Source organism: Moschus berezovskii, chromosome 7 (genome assembly GCF_049115385.1).
Source record: "Moschus berezovskii isolate FMDL1 chromosome 7, NW_MosBer_1.0, whole genome shotgun sequence".
In the NCBI taxonomy this organism is placed as follows: Eukaryota; Metazoa; Chordata; class Mammalia; order Artiodactyla; family Moschidae; genus Moschus; species Moschus berezovskii.
This window is the reverse complement of record NC_142466.1, coordinates 30,676,552-30,690,869: the sequence shown is the minus strand read 5'-3', so window position 1 is coordinate 30,690,869 and position 14,318 is coordinate 30,676,552.

Genomic DNA, 14,318 nt, shown 5'->3' with positions numbered 1-14,318 from the left:
GCCATAGTGAAAACAATAGCTGAACCACATCTACCTGGTTCTTGTCTGGAGTTTGTGCTGATTTTCACTGCCTCTCCCCCCACCCAACACACTAGTCTAAGGATTAGAAGTTAGAGAGAGAGACCTTGGTTCATTCTGGCTTCAAACAAGGACATTCATTCATTCAATAAATATTTATTGAGCATTTACTGTAAGTCAGATATTGTTCTAAATGCTAGAGATATCAAGGAAGATTCTCAGTCCTCCTTAGCTTCCCCATAGTACAACTGAAACAAGAATGGAATGTTTACATAAGACTAGATGTTACTAACAGAGACATAGATACAGAGAACCCAAGAAATTGAAATTATTTGGTTGACAAGATAGACTTGATCTCTGTGTAGATCATGTATCAGGCCACATGTGAAATCTCAGCCTCGATTTTAGATCCCGCACTCGGGAAACCATTTACATAAATCTACCGCCTTCAAAGCCTAAACCTCTTTGCTCAAGTCTCAAAGAAAGATAACATTTCCTCTCCCTCCAGCTGAAATCCTGTCTTACTCTGCTTTACTCTTACTTTGCAAGAGGCAAAGTTGATATAAAATCATCATGTATTATTCAGATGCTCTATAGCCTGTCTTTCTTTTCTTCCTACTTGATCTAAGAAAGATTTTAAAAAAGATTTGTTGGTCTTCCATTTCTAGTTATCTTTCTTTGAACTTCTACTTGTATTTGTATGCCTATTTTTATTGTTTGCTTTAATATATATTTGGTTCATAAAGCCTTAGGGCAGCAGCTCCTTCTTTGTAGAACGAAACCACGGCCAAGAAAAATAGCTCTCTTGGTTCTGTTTAATGATTTCTGATGTGAATTATACTTTGATAATATTTTGATTCTTGCTTCCTTTATGTTCTCAGTTTTTTAAATATACTTATGCATCCTTTTCATTTTTGAGTCACATTTTTGATGTCTTTTTGAAATAGCATATAAATGAATTTTATTTTCCATGAAATATTTTTCTTTTGAGAGGGTAGGTAATACAAACACCAAAAAAATGTAAGACATCTTGGGTTACAAACTTTGTCTCTCATAATTTCTGTTGCCCCATTATATTCTCACATTTAAAAATTTTACGTGTGAGAATACAAAGGTTTTTAAATGCGTTTATAGTAAACCTATTTTTGTCTGTCACGATGCTTCAGTCCCGTCACTCAGTCCTGTCCAACTCTGTGACCCCATGGACTGTAGCACTCCAGGTTTCCCTGTCCATCACCAACTCCTGTAGCTTGCTCAAACTCAAATCCATCAAGTCAGCCATCCAACCATCTCATGCTCTGTCATGCCCTTCTTCTCCTGCCTTCAATCTTTCCCAGCATCAGGGTCTTTTCTAATGAGTCAGTTCTTTGCATCAGGTGGCCAAAGTATTGGAGTTCAGCTTCAGCATCAGCACTTCCAACGAAGATTCAGGACTGATTTCCTTTAGGATGGACTGGCTGGATCTCCTTGCAGTCCAAGCCACTCTCAAGAGTCTTCTCCACCACCACAGTTCAAAAGCATCAATTCTTCAGTGCTCAGCTTTCTTTATGGTCCAACTCTCACATCCATACATGACCACTGGGAAAACCATAGCTTTGACAATATGGACCTTTGTTGGCAAAGTGATATCTCTGCTTTTTAATATACTGTCTAGGTACTCACAAAGTAGTAACTCTAGAAGTGTGGTCTGAGGACCCATGGTGGTCCCTGAGACTATTCAGGAAGTTCATGAGGTCATAACCATTTTCGTAATATTACTAAGATATTCTTTTGTGGTGTTGACATTTGTACTAAAGTGCAAAAGCAATGATGCCTTAGCAAGAATCAAGGCAGTGGCACCAAACTGTGCTATTAGTTATTGTATATTCTATTTAATGATAAGGGGAGAAACACAAGGCATTTCTGCAGTACACCTGAGTATGATGACTGACTTGAGGAAAACCACTGGGGCAATTGTTTGAGTAGCAAACTGAACTAGCCACTTCATGAAGCACTCCTTTTCACTTGAAAGAACAACTAAGAGACAAGCTATGGCAAATCAAACTTCAGTATTTGTCAGGCATTTTCTTTCAAATGGACTGAAGGAAATTCATTTTCAGGAAAAGAACTGACTCTATTTGTTGTCAATAATAACATTCAAACTTCCAAGTGAAAAGTTAGAGCTCTGGAAAACTTTTAAATGACCACTGTGACCTCGTTAGCAATTTGTAGAAAAATTCAATACCTGGATTTTTTTGACGATATTAGTGTTGATATTAATGAATGTGATCTTTAAAATTTGTATAATGAAATGTGTCACATTTGGAGATCTGTATAGTTCAGGGAATATTTTCAAATGATTAATGAATGAAGTTGTAATAATAATATATAGGTGGAGATCCATCCAAAGTGTAAGATAGACTAATGGATTTGGCTACAACTGAGTGTGAAAAGTTATTTAATATGATTTCAATTTCCTTATCACAATTAACCTTTAAAAACTACCACATTTTAAATTTGGGTGCAGTGTTTTTAAAATATCTACAATTGTTTGAAATGGCTTATACTCTTTTTACCACTACATATCTGAGTGATGCTAGATATTTTTCACACACTTCAACCAAAATAGCACATTAAAACTAATTGAATGCAGAAGTAAATGTGACTGCTTCTGTCTTCTACTAAGTTAGACATTGAAGAGATTTGCAACAATATAAAATAGGGTCACTCTTTCCAGAATTTTCTTTGTTTTGGAAAATAGAGGACTCTTTTCTCACAAAAATATGTTACTTATGTTAACATGAAATGGGATTAAAAAATAAATGCAGAAATGTTTTCATTAAACTCTAATTTCTAGTATTGTAAATGTTGATAAATACAATCTATATATAAACAAAGTCCTTTGGGGTCCTGAGTAATTTTTAAGAGTGTAAAGCCATTGTGAGACCAAGAAGTTTGAAAATGTTGTTGTACAGTATGAAACCTTATCTGTTAAAAGTACTGCCAGAGTGTGACCAAAAGTGAGTCTTTCTATAGACTTTGCCTGAGTTAGCCACCTTAGTCTATGAATCGTTCTTTCTCTCAAGCATATCTCCTTGTGTGTATCATTTATTATTACTTGTTATTTATTTACTATCCTTTAGAGCCACCTCATGTGATGAGTTGACTCACTGGAAAAGAGTCTGATGTTGGGAGGGATTGGGGGTGGGAGGAGACGGGGACGACAGAGAATGAGATGGCTGGCTGGATGGCATCACCGACTCGATGGACATGAGTTTGAGTGAACTCCGGGAGTTGGTGATGGACAGGGAGGCCTGGCATGCTGTGATTCAAGGAGTTGCAAAGAGTCGGACACGACCGAGCGACTGAACTGAACTGAACTGAACTGAGGGACACCAAGTATCCATGTTGAATCCCCATTTTCCATCCTCCTCATCCCCTCTATCATCAGTTTTCCTTTCTTTTTTCCTTTATTCTATGGATTTCAAATCTGTTATAGTATTTTATACACCTCTTGTTGAAACTTATGTTGCATTTTTATCCCAGCATTTTATCTCTTCTTGGTTTACTATTTCTGTTTCTTTTTTGCAAATAGTTTCCTGATAGTTTTTTTCTGGAATAAAATCTTATAAAAAAGAGAACATTATTTTGGAAATTTAACTTTTCTCTGTCTTCTAAAAAATTATTATGTAATATTTCCTAGGTTCAGGCTGGATTTTCTTTTTGTCTTCATTTTTCATGTTTGTCTTTGTTAATTTTTAATTAAGTTCTTTTAAAATTTATTTGTTTTGTTTCCAAAAACACAGTATTTGGCTGAGGTGACATTGGGCCTGCTCACCGCCTTTTCTGTGTCAGTCCCTCCTGTCCCCAAATCCATACCTGCAAGGTACAGTGACATGTGGGAAAAAGTGAAAATGAAAGCATTAGTCACTCAGTCATGTCAGACTCTTTGACTCCATGGACTATATCCTGCCAGAATCCCATAGAATTCTCCAGGCAAGAATACTGAAGTGGGTAGCCATTCACTTCTCCGGGGGATCTTCTGACACTTAATACACTGACATTTTATTAAGTCTTAATTCAATTTCCAACTTCCTGTGAACTTTCCCCTAGTTCAAAACTACTTTACCAATAGTCCTTTTTTTTCCTCCACAACCTGATTCTTGGTCACTGTCAATCAATATTAAGTCATGAGAAACTATAATTCTTGGCTTATACTTTATAATAAATATATTCCACTTCTACCCTACCTACAACCTTTTACTTAGGAGCAACAACTATGAGAATAAACTGTGCCATTACCATTACCCCTCATCTGGCTCCTCTAGGGATCCTTAATGTTATACCTATATAACAGAAGGAAATGGCAACCCACTCCAGTGTTCTTGCCTGGAGAATCCCATGGATGGGGGAGCCCAGTGGGCTGCCATCTATGGAGTCGCACAGAGTCGAACACGACTGAAGTGACTAAGCAGCATATCTTAATGTTATACCGATACCTCCGATGGGAATAATCTAACGGTTGAGAGCAAGGTTGATGAACAGAGTACTCAGGTTGCCCGAGAATTCATCACACCTTGAGATGCATTCTGAGAAATTTGTTTTCAGTATAATTCAACCTGTCTACATTTAGAGTCAGCAAAGATTCACTTCCATAGTGTTCAGTGTTGATATGAATTTTTTCTCTTTTTCTGTTTCTTTATAAATACTCTAGTGGATATTGGGAAACAACATAGTAGAGACTAATAGATTCCACTTTGAAATTGTTGGCAATATTAAACCAGTCTCCAAGTTACTATAACTCTGTGTGTGTGTGTCCGCGCGCGCGCGCGTGCGGGTGCGCATGCGTGCAGTCAGTCATGTCTGACTCTTTGTGACCCACCTAGGACTGAAGCCCACCAGGCTACTCTGTCCATGAAATTTTCCAGGCAAGAATACTGGAATAGGTTGCCATTTCCTACTCCAGGGGATCTTCCTGACCCAGGGATTGAACACGCATCTCTTATGTTTCCTGCATTGGTAGGCTGATTCTTTACCACTGTGCCACCTGGGAACCTTATGAAATAGTCCTACAGTTTCTTCTACTGAAAATACAGATCAAACTTCTTGTAGGATAAACAGAGTACCCGAACTTCCCCTTAAGGTGGCTGGGGCAATCACAATATGGATGACGCCCAAGTAGACTGATATCAAGACTGGATCCAGGGTTTCAGTATTTTGAACAGTCTGAAGCAAATGGCACCAGGGTATAAATATAAAAGTTGGGGGAAAGACTCTTGGGTCAAAGCAGAGACAACTTAGTCATTAGTTCTTAGAAAGGACCAAAGGGCCAGATATAGCTAATGAAACTCAAGGTCATTTATTCAACAATATTATTATATATATTTGCTAACTGTAAATTATATTATCAGTGCTTAAGCCTAGGAAATGTAGAAATCAAACAGGAAGCAGGAATAAAACAAGTGGGGGAGGTCTAGAACTTTTGTTGGAAATAAGGTTATGATGCCCAAAGTGTTTTATTCTCAGTTGCTAGGTATCCTGATTTTAAAGATTTAAGAACTAGATACATACTGAAATATTTCCATGGCATCATACACACCCTATGTATCTTTATTTGATCTCCTATTGGTACCAACCGAATTCAGATCAAACCCTGTTTGTTTAAAGAAAAAACTGACCCGGTGTTCCAAATGTAAGTAACTCAGCATTGTGCATGACCGTTCAGTCATGTCTAACTCTTTGTGACCCCATGGACTGTAGTCTGCAGGGCTCCTCTGTCCATGGAATTCTCCAGGCAAAATACTGAAGTGGGTTGCCATTTCCTTCTCCAAGGAACTTAGCATTAGGGTCTAGCAAAAGGTTTTAGGTCAGCCCCCGCAAAGATACTGCCTAGCTATTTTTTCTTTATCCATAAAGTGGGAAGAAACATTCGGATCCATCTTATCTCTTGAATAAACATGCTAGGTTATAAGTCCGCCTGCAAGTGATTTTAGGAGAATCCATATCCCACTTGTGGCTGTCTCTTAGTAAAAGGCAGAATAAAGATACCTGTAAATCCAAGTCAAGCTCTCTTGCAAAACCTCTCATACTTTCTTTACTTACACAAGGAGTAGCCTTGGGATGGTATTTTCAGAGGTGCTCCTAATTTCTCTTCTTTCCTTCTCTGCCACTAAATTTTGGATGCAGCACTCCTTTTCAAACATTGATTTTAGAATACGTGTAACTTAATGAAAAGAAAGCCAAAGAGAAATAAAAGCTTTAAGACACGTCATTATGCTGATAGTAATGCCTTAGCTGCTTCTGCTGTCAACAGAACAAAAAGATAAAGATATATGTAGCAGCTGACAAATTTAGGTTAGACACCAGAGGAAATGAATATTAACAATCAAAAGATGACAATAAGAAGACATAGGTTCCCCAAGGGAGACTGCATGACTTCCTTTGTAGGTTTTTGAAAGAAATGGTTGACAATTCCTTTTCTCATAGAGAATAGTGTTCTATCAGGGTATAGCGGAAAATACCTGATCACTCTCTGCCCATCCCTTACCAACAATAATTGTAAATCATATAACTGTAATAATTCATTCACCTGGAAAAGGACACTTGCTTTTATGGCCTTCTCCCTTTATTACCTTTCTGAGTTGAAATCTGCTCACGGGTTGGTTTTGGGTACTGATTTTGCCGTTCATTAACCAGGCTGATGAAAGTGTATATATTCCCATAAAGTCTTTAAACTGTAATGAAATTCTAGAACTCTTCCCCTCAAATGAATAAACAAAACAAGGAAAATAGTAGGTTGTCGCAGGATAAAAGGAAGACAAACTGTTCCGTGTTTGTGTCTGAGGTCAGTCCCCAAAAGTTTTCCCAAGGTATCTTCCATGCTTCTTCCAGGGCCAGACTGAACACCAGACCTACAGAAAGCAATCAAAGATTGGGCCTATTGTTGTTGTTTTTTTTTTTTTTTAATGCCTGCAAAGTAGCCTGACAAGACTCAACTGTACTTTCTAGATACGTCAATCCTGTGATGTGTACTGTTTGGTTCCATAGAAAAATAGCTTTGATATGTAATGCTTTGATAATGATGGAATGTTAATAGGATTTTTTTCCCCGTCCGGTCCTCTCCTACCCAGAGATGCCCAAATTCTATCTTTCCTGACAATTTCATGTCTCCTCCCATAACCACTCATTCCTGAGTATGTTGTGCAAAATTTCTGTGTTGTGCTGACAGTTGCATTTTAATCCCTTGTCATGAAGTTCATTTCCATCTCCTCTCTCTTACTTATCTTTCAGTTCTCAGCATAAATGCCCCTTTCTCACAGAAGATTTCCCTGATGTTAAGATTAGATTAAGTATCCTCACTGCACACTCCATGCTCAGCCACACTTGTCTTGCATAGCTCTCACTGTAAATCTGCGTCTCAGTAGAGTCAAAGTTCATGAGGGTCGGAAGCTTGTCCAAGTTCACTGCTCTATTCCCAGCATCTAACACAGTGCCAGACACATAGTAGGTATTCAGCCAAAGTTTTAAATAATTCATTCAGTTGTAAATTTTTAATAAACCCATGCCACCATTAACACTCAAGAAGGTCAATAATACTTCTTACTACCACATTCTCAAGTTTTCAGGCTTCCTTCGTGGCTCAGATGGTAAAGAATCTGCTTTCAATGCAGGAGACACAGGTTTGATATCTGGGTCAGGAAGATCCCCTGGAAAAGGAATGACTATCCACTCCAGTATTCTTGTCTGGGAAATCCCATGGATAGAGGAGCCTGGGTGTCTACAGTTCACAGGGCCGCAAAGAGTCAGACATGACTGAATGATTAATACACTCAAGTTTTCAGTCTTAATATTCTATTTCACAGTTGGTATTTATTTAAAATTCCTTCCACCCTGATTAATTCTCTTGTTAGGGACGGTTTGTGGGTCTTGGTTTTGCATTTTGTTTTTGTCATTTCCTCCTACCACCATGTCATCTTCCTGGCTCTTTTAGTTTGGAAACAAGTAAAATTCTTAAAAAATATTTTTTTTTCTTTTCTTCTGGGGGCCCTTCTGTGCAGCTTGTGTGATCTTAGTTCCCTGACCAGGGATTGAACCTAGGCCTCCTGCAATGGAAGTGCAGAGTCCTAACCACTGGACAGCCAGGGAATTCCCAAGAAAGAAGTAACATTCTTAACAATACACTTTTCCTAGTTCACAGAGACTGCTTACCTTGGAGCAGGTCTTTGTTCTCAGAGGACTTTTGTAACAGCCCCCTGAGGTAGGAAAATAGACAAGAAGATATTTATTGCTCTTGAGGAATGGTGTGATGGATCACTTTTGGCCTCATAAAGACCATCCCACCCAATACCCACTTGGAGATTGAACTCAGAGCTCTCTGGTCAGGCAAATTTATAAGCAGGCCAAGGAATTTCCTGGAAGGAAAGGAATGGAGATTTGACCTTTTCCCTTTTGAAAATGAATGATGCTATAACCTCTAATAACTTGAAATGGCATCAGCTCAGTTTGAAAAAAATTTTTTAAAGAAAATGATAGACACTAAGAACTGCCAAAATAAACTGATCATGAGGGAAGACAGAGTGCAAGCATGGAAAAGAGATCATGGTGGAAACACGGCCTCACTATTGAAAGCCTGGATGAAGGTCTGAGAACCCTGAAGTCTAGGCTTCTGGTGACATAGGATCAATACATCTGAGATTAACTCTAAGGAGAAAGACCTCCTTTTTCTACTTCAATAATCCTTGAAGCCTCCTCTATTCTAGTGAACAGGGACAATATCTTATGGTACCAGCTCTTCCATTTTACAATACAACACCAAGTGGTAACCACAGAAGCTACAGGTCAAAGCCTGGGTTCTCTCAAGTAGACTAGACTCCTTACTTCTTTCTTTCTCTGTAAGGTATTGAAATTTAGCCTATGCCTTCTGCAATGAGTAAGTCCAGAGTGTACTGGAATGAAGACTCCCATAGCCCATAGCTGGGGCAAAAAAGGTTCCGTGATATATATTAGGTTTTCTGCTTCTCTGGGCAGAGAGAGGATTGAAAAATTAATATGAATAAAAATAATTCAAGGAATGTGCATAACCTCCAGTCTTCCCCAGACTGGTTAAGCAAGTCAGACAGAAGAGAATTAACATAGTAGGCCTGCAGCTTAGACTTAAGGCCTGTTACCCTTAGAAAGGCTCGTTTGCAAGACTAGCCTTTGGCTGGCATCTGGTGACCTGGATTTCAGGAATGTTCCCATGGCCCTAACTGATAAGAGGGTCTCACTGTTCTTAAACTGTTTGTACAACCAATATGGTTTATACTGAACATCTGCTTCCCTTCTAGGAGTCTTGCAAATTTCAGTACATGCTAAGTAGAGGGTATCTCTATGACCAGTCCCCACGAAAACCTTGGACCCTGAGTCTCTAATGAGCTTCCCGGCAGATGTCATGTGCTTTGTCACAACTCGTTTCTGGAGGAATTAAGTGTGTGACTCTACTGTGAGAGTGGAACCTTGTGCCTGGTTTCCTCCAACTTTGCCCCATGCAGATTTCCCTTTTGCTGGTTGGGCTTTGTATCCCTTTGCTATAATAAATCATAGCCATGAGTCTGACTCTACACTGAGTCCTCCTAGGGAATTATTAAGCCTGGGGCATTATCTTGGGAGCCCAAGAAAAACACAAGAAAAGCACACAAGTAATATCCATCACATGGGATATCACTTTTCCAATGTGTGTAGCAGATTTTGCCAGATATTTCCATCAACATTTGAAAACATTTTCTCATTTTATGTTTTATTATAGTATAGTTCTGTGTACAAACTTTTGACTTATTTTCCTACACGTTAACAGAGTTATGTTAATTTTAAAAAATGGTTCCTATTTCAATGCCAAGCCATCTGAACTGAAAGAGATTTTAGAAGAAATATAGTCCTACTTACTCATTTCAAGAAGAAACTGAAGCCACAGTAGAAGAAATAAGAGATGGGCTTCCTAGCTTTAGGAATGAGGACTCTGGACATGTGGCTTTTGGAAACCACTTAAACCCTACAAAGGAAGTCACTGTTTATAATATTTGAATTTGTGACATTAAAGCAAGAAAAATAATTGATATATAATGTAGTTATAGAAGGAAATTTTACTCTTACTTTAAAATTGACCCAGTTATATTAGGAGTTCAAGAAAATCTGATGATATGTGGTACCACCAGCCTGGTAAAAAGTTTCATAAATACTTAATCAAATCAACTCCAAAGTCAAGTCTCACCCAAAGTAGTCCAACTTCTTCTACTACATATACTGCTTTTTTCACTCTTACCTTAACTGAAATAATTGTTCGAAGGCTGGCTTGGCTACTTTTATCATATTACGGTCGTACCATTCTTTTCCTCTTCTTGGCCTCCAAACTATAAGAACACAAACTACATGAGTGTTGTCTGCAACCCAAACAGTAATACGTGAGGCTATTGTTCTTACGTTTTCCCTTTGGTGGATTATTATGACTCATTGGTGTATGAATTAAATTTTAAATTACTTTGAGGGAAGAGAAAATGTTGGCCCTTTGAAAATTCATTAGCCCAAGGATACTGGAGTGGGCAGCCTATCCCTTCTCCAGCAGATCTTCCCAACCCAGGAATCAAACCAGGGTCTCCTGCATCATAGGTGTATTCTTTACCAGCTGAGCTACCAGGGAAGCCATTGCATCCAATTACTCAAATGATTATAAAGTTTCACGTTGATCTTTCCTTGGTTTGGGGCAGGATTTAAGAAAAATACATTTCTGTGTTTCACCAATTCTAACATTTACATTTTTTCCCCGTATTTTAATCTCTTGAATCAGGATTCATTTTATAGTCAATGGCATATCAGAGGTTTGATTGACAGCACTTTTCCTTGAAGTACTGTTAGTTGTTCAGTCATGTCCAACTCTTTGCGACCCCATGGACTGTAGTCCTGCCAGGCTCTTCTGTCTATTGAATTCTCCAGGCAAGAATACTGGTGTGGGTAGCCATTCCCCTCTCCAGGGGATCTTCCTTACCCAGGGATTAAACCTGAGTCTCCTGTATTGTAGGCAGATTCTTTACCATCTGAGCCACCAGGGAAGCAAGAAGGCTATTGGTTATAAGATGAAATACAGCAGGCATGTTTAAAGTATGTATTAATTCAAGTAAAATATGCTGTTGAATATGTTCCTGCTCTCCTTCCAGTTCTACTTTCCACTTCTTCACCTTGCTTGGGGCCCAGGAAGCTGAATTGTGTACATGGCATCAACCAGGCTCCCTTGCTGTACTTGCTTTTGGTTAGATGTGGTTAGAGGGAGGCACTGGCAGGCAAGCTGGAGGGCAAGGGGAGAGTGAAGTGGGATACATATTTCCATTCTTCCCCCTTAAGGAGCCCCATGAATTGGATGGGTCCCCCCATTGAAGGCCAAGGCTGCCGTCAGTCTATCCATCACCCTCCAAGTTGTTCTTTGTCTTTGATCCTTGAGATCTAGGGTTAGTGTCACCATCCAGGTGTTAATAGTCCTGGACATTGCACTGTCTCTTGTTACTTCTCTAAATGATGCCTGCTGCTGCTACTGCTAAGTCACTTCAGTCGTGTCTGACTCTGTGTGACCCCATAGATGGCAGCCCACCAGGCTCCCCAGTCTCTGCGATTCTCCAGGCAAGAACACTGGAGTGGGTTGCCATTTCCTTCTCCAATGTGTGAAAGTGAAAAGTGAAAGTGAAGTCACTCAGTCGTGTCCGACCCTTAGCGACCCCACGGACTACAGCCTACCAGGCTCCTCCATCCATGGGATTTTCTAGGCAAGAGTACTAGAGTGGCTTGCCATTGCCTACACATCTATAAATAAGTCCTTTATTAGTCTCTCCTCAAATTTCAATCTGAATATGACATCTATTTTTGCCAGGGCCCTAACTGATACATACTTTCTTTAGCCCTTGGTTTAGAAGAAGCATCATCAGTAGAGAGGTTTTGAGAACTGCAGACATTTGGACTCCTGCCAGTTCAGTTCTGTCACTCAATCATGTCTGACTCTTTGTAACCCCATGGACTGTAGCATACCAGGCTTCCCTGTCCATCACCAACTCCCGGAGTTTACTCAAACCCATGTCCATTAAGTTGGTGATGCCATCCAACCATCTCATCCTCTGTTGTCCCCTTCTCCTCCTGCCTTCAATCTTTCCCAGCATCATGGTCTTTTCTAGTGAGTCAGTTCTTCACATCAGGTAACCAAAGTATTGGAGTTTCAGCTTCAGCTTGAGTCCTTCTGGTGAATATTCAGGACTGATTTCCTTTAGGATTGACTGGTTGGATCTCCTTGCAGTCCAAGGGACTCTCAAGAGTCTTCTCCAACACCACAGCTCAAAAGCATCAATTCTTCTGGGCTCAGTTTTCTTTATAGTCCAACTCTCACATCCATACATGACTACTGGGAAAAACCACAGCTTTGACTAGATGGACCTTTGTTGGTAAAGTAATGTCTCTGCTTTTTAGTATGCCATCTAGGTTGGTCATAGCTTTTCTTCTAAGCAGCAAGCATCTTTTAATTTCATGACTGCAATCACCATCTGCAGTGATTTTGGAGCTCAAGACAGTAGAGTCTGTCACAGCCCTGTCTAACTCAATGAAACTAAGTCATGCCGTATGGGGCCACCCAAGACAGAAGGGTCATGGTGGAGAGGTCTGAGAGAATGTGGTCCACTGGAGAAGGGAATGGCAAACCACTTCAGTATACTTGCCTTGAGAACCCCATGAACAGTATGAAAGGCAAAATGATAGGATACTGAATGAGAAATTCCCCAGGTCGGTAGGCGCCCAGTATGCTACTGGATATCAGTGGAGAAATAACTCTAGAAGGAATGAAGGGATGGAGACAAAGCAAAACCAATACCCAGTTGTGGATGTGACTGGTGATAGAAGCAAGGTCCGGTGCTGTAAAGAACAATATTGCATAGGAACCTGGAATGTTAGGTTCATGAATCAAGGCAAACTGGAAGTGGTCAAACAGGAGATGGCAAGAGTGAACGTAGACATTCTAGGAATCAGTGAACTGAAATGGACTGGAATGGGTGAATTTAACTCAGATGACCATTATATCTACTACTGTGGGCAGGAATCTCTTAGAAGAAATGGAGTAGCCATCATGGTCAACAAAAGAGTCCGAAATGCAGCACTTGGATGCAATCTCAAAAATGACAGAATGATCTCTGTTCGTTTCCAAGGCAAACCATTCAATGTTACAGTAATCCAAGCCTATGCCCCAACCAGTAATGCTGAAAAAGCCGAAGTTGAACAGTTCTATGAAGACCTACAAGAACTTTCAGAACTAACACCCAAAAAAAGATGTCCTTTTCATTATAGGGGACTGGAATGCAAAAGTAGGAAGTCAAGAAACACCTGGAGTAACAGGCAAATTTGGCCTTGGAGCACGAAATGAAGCAGGGCAAAGGCTAATAGAATTTTGCCAAGTGAACACACTGGTCAAAGCAAACACCCTCTTCCAACAACACAAGAGAAAACTCTACACATGGACATCACCAGAGGGTCAACACCAAAATCAGATTGATTATATTCTTTGCAGCCAAACATGGAGAAGCTGTATACAGTTAGCAAAAACAAGACCAGGAGCTGACTATGGCTCAGATCATGAACTCCTTATTGCCAAATTCAGACTTAAATTGAAGAAAGTAGGGAAAACCACTAGGCCATTCAGATATGAACTAAATCAAATCCCTTATGATTATACAGTGGAAGTGAGAAAAAGATTTAAGGGACTAGATCTGATAGATAGAGTGCCTAATGAACTATGATGGAGGTTCGCGACATTGTACAGGAGACAGGGACCAAGACCATCCCCATGGAAAAGAAACATAAAAAAGCAAAAAGGCTGTCTGAGGAGGCCTTACAAATAGCTGTGAAAAGAAGAGAAGTGAAAAGCAAAGGAGAAAAGGAAAGATATAAGCATCTGAATGCAGATTTCCAAAGAACATCAAGGAGAGATAAGAAAGTCTTCCTCAGCGATCAATGCAAAGAAATAGAGGAAAACAACAGAATAGGAAAAACAAGAGATCTCTTCAAGAAAATTAGAGATTCCAAGGGAACATTTCATGCAAAGATGGGCTCAATAAAGGACAGAAATGGTATGGACCTAACAGAAGCAGACGATATTAAGAAGAGGTGGCAAGAATACACAGAAGAACTGTACAAAAAAGATCTTCATGACCAAGAAAATCATGATGGTGTGATCACTGACCTAGAGCCAGACATCTTGGAATGTGAAGTCAAGTGGGCCTTAGAAAGCATCACTACAAACGAAGCTAGTGGAGGTGATGGAATTC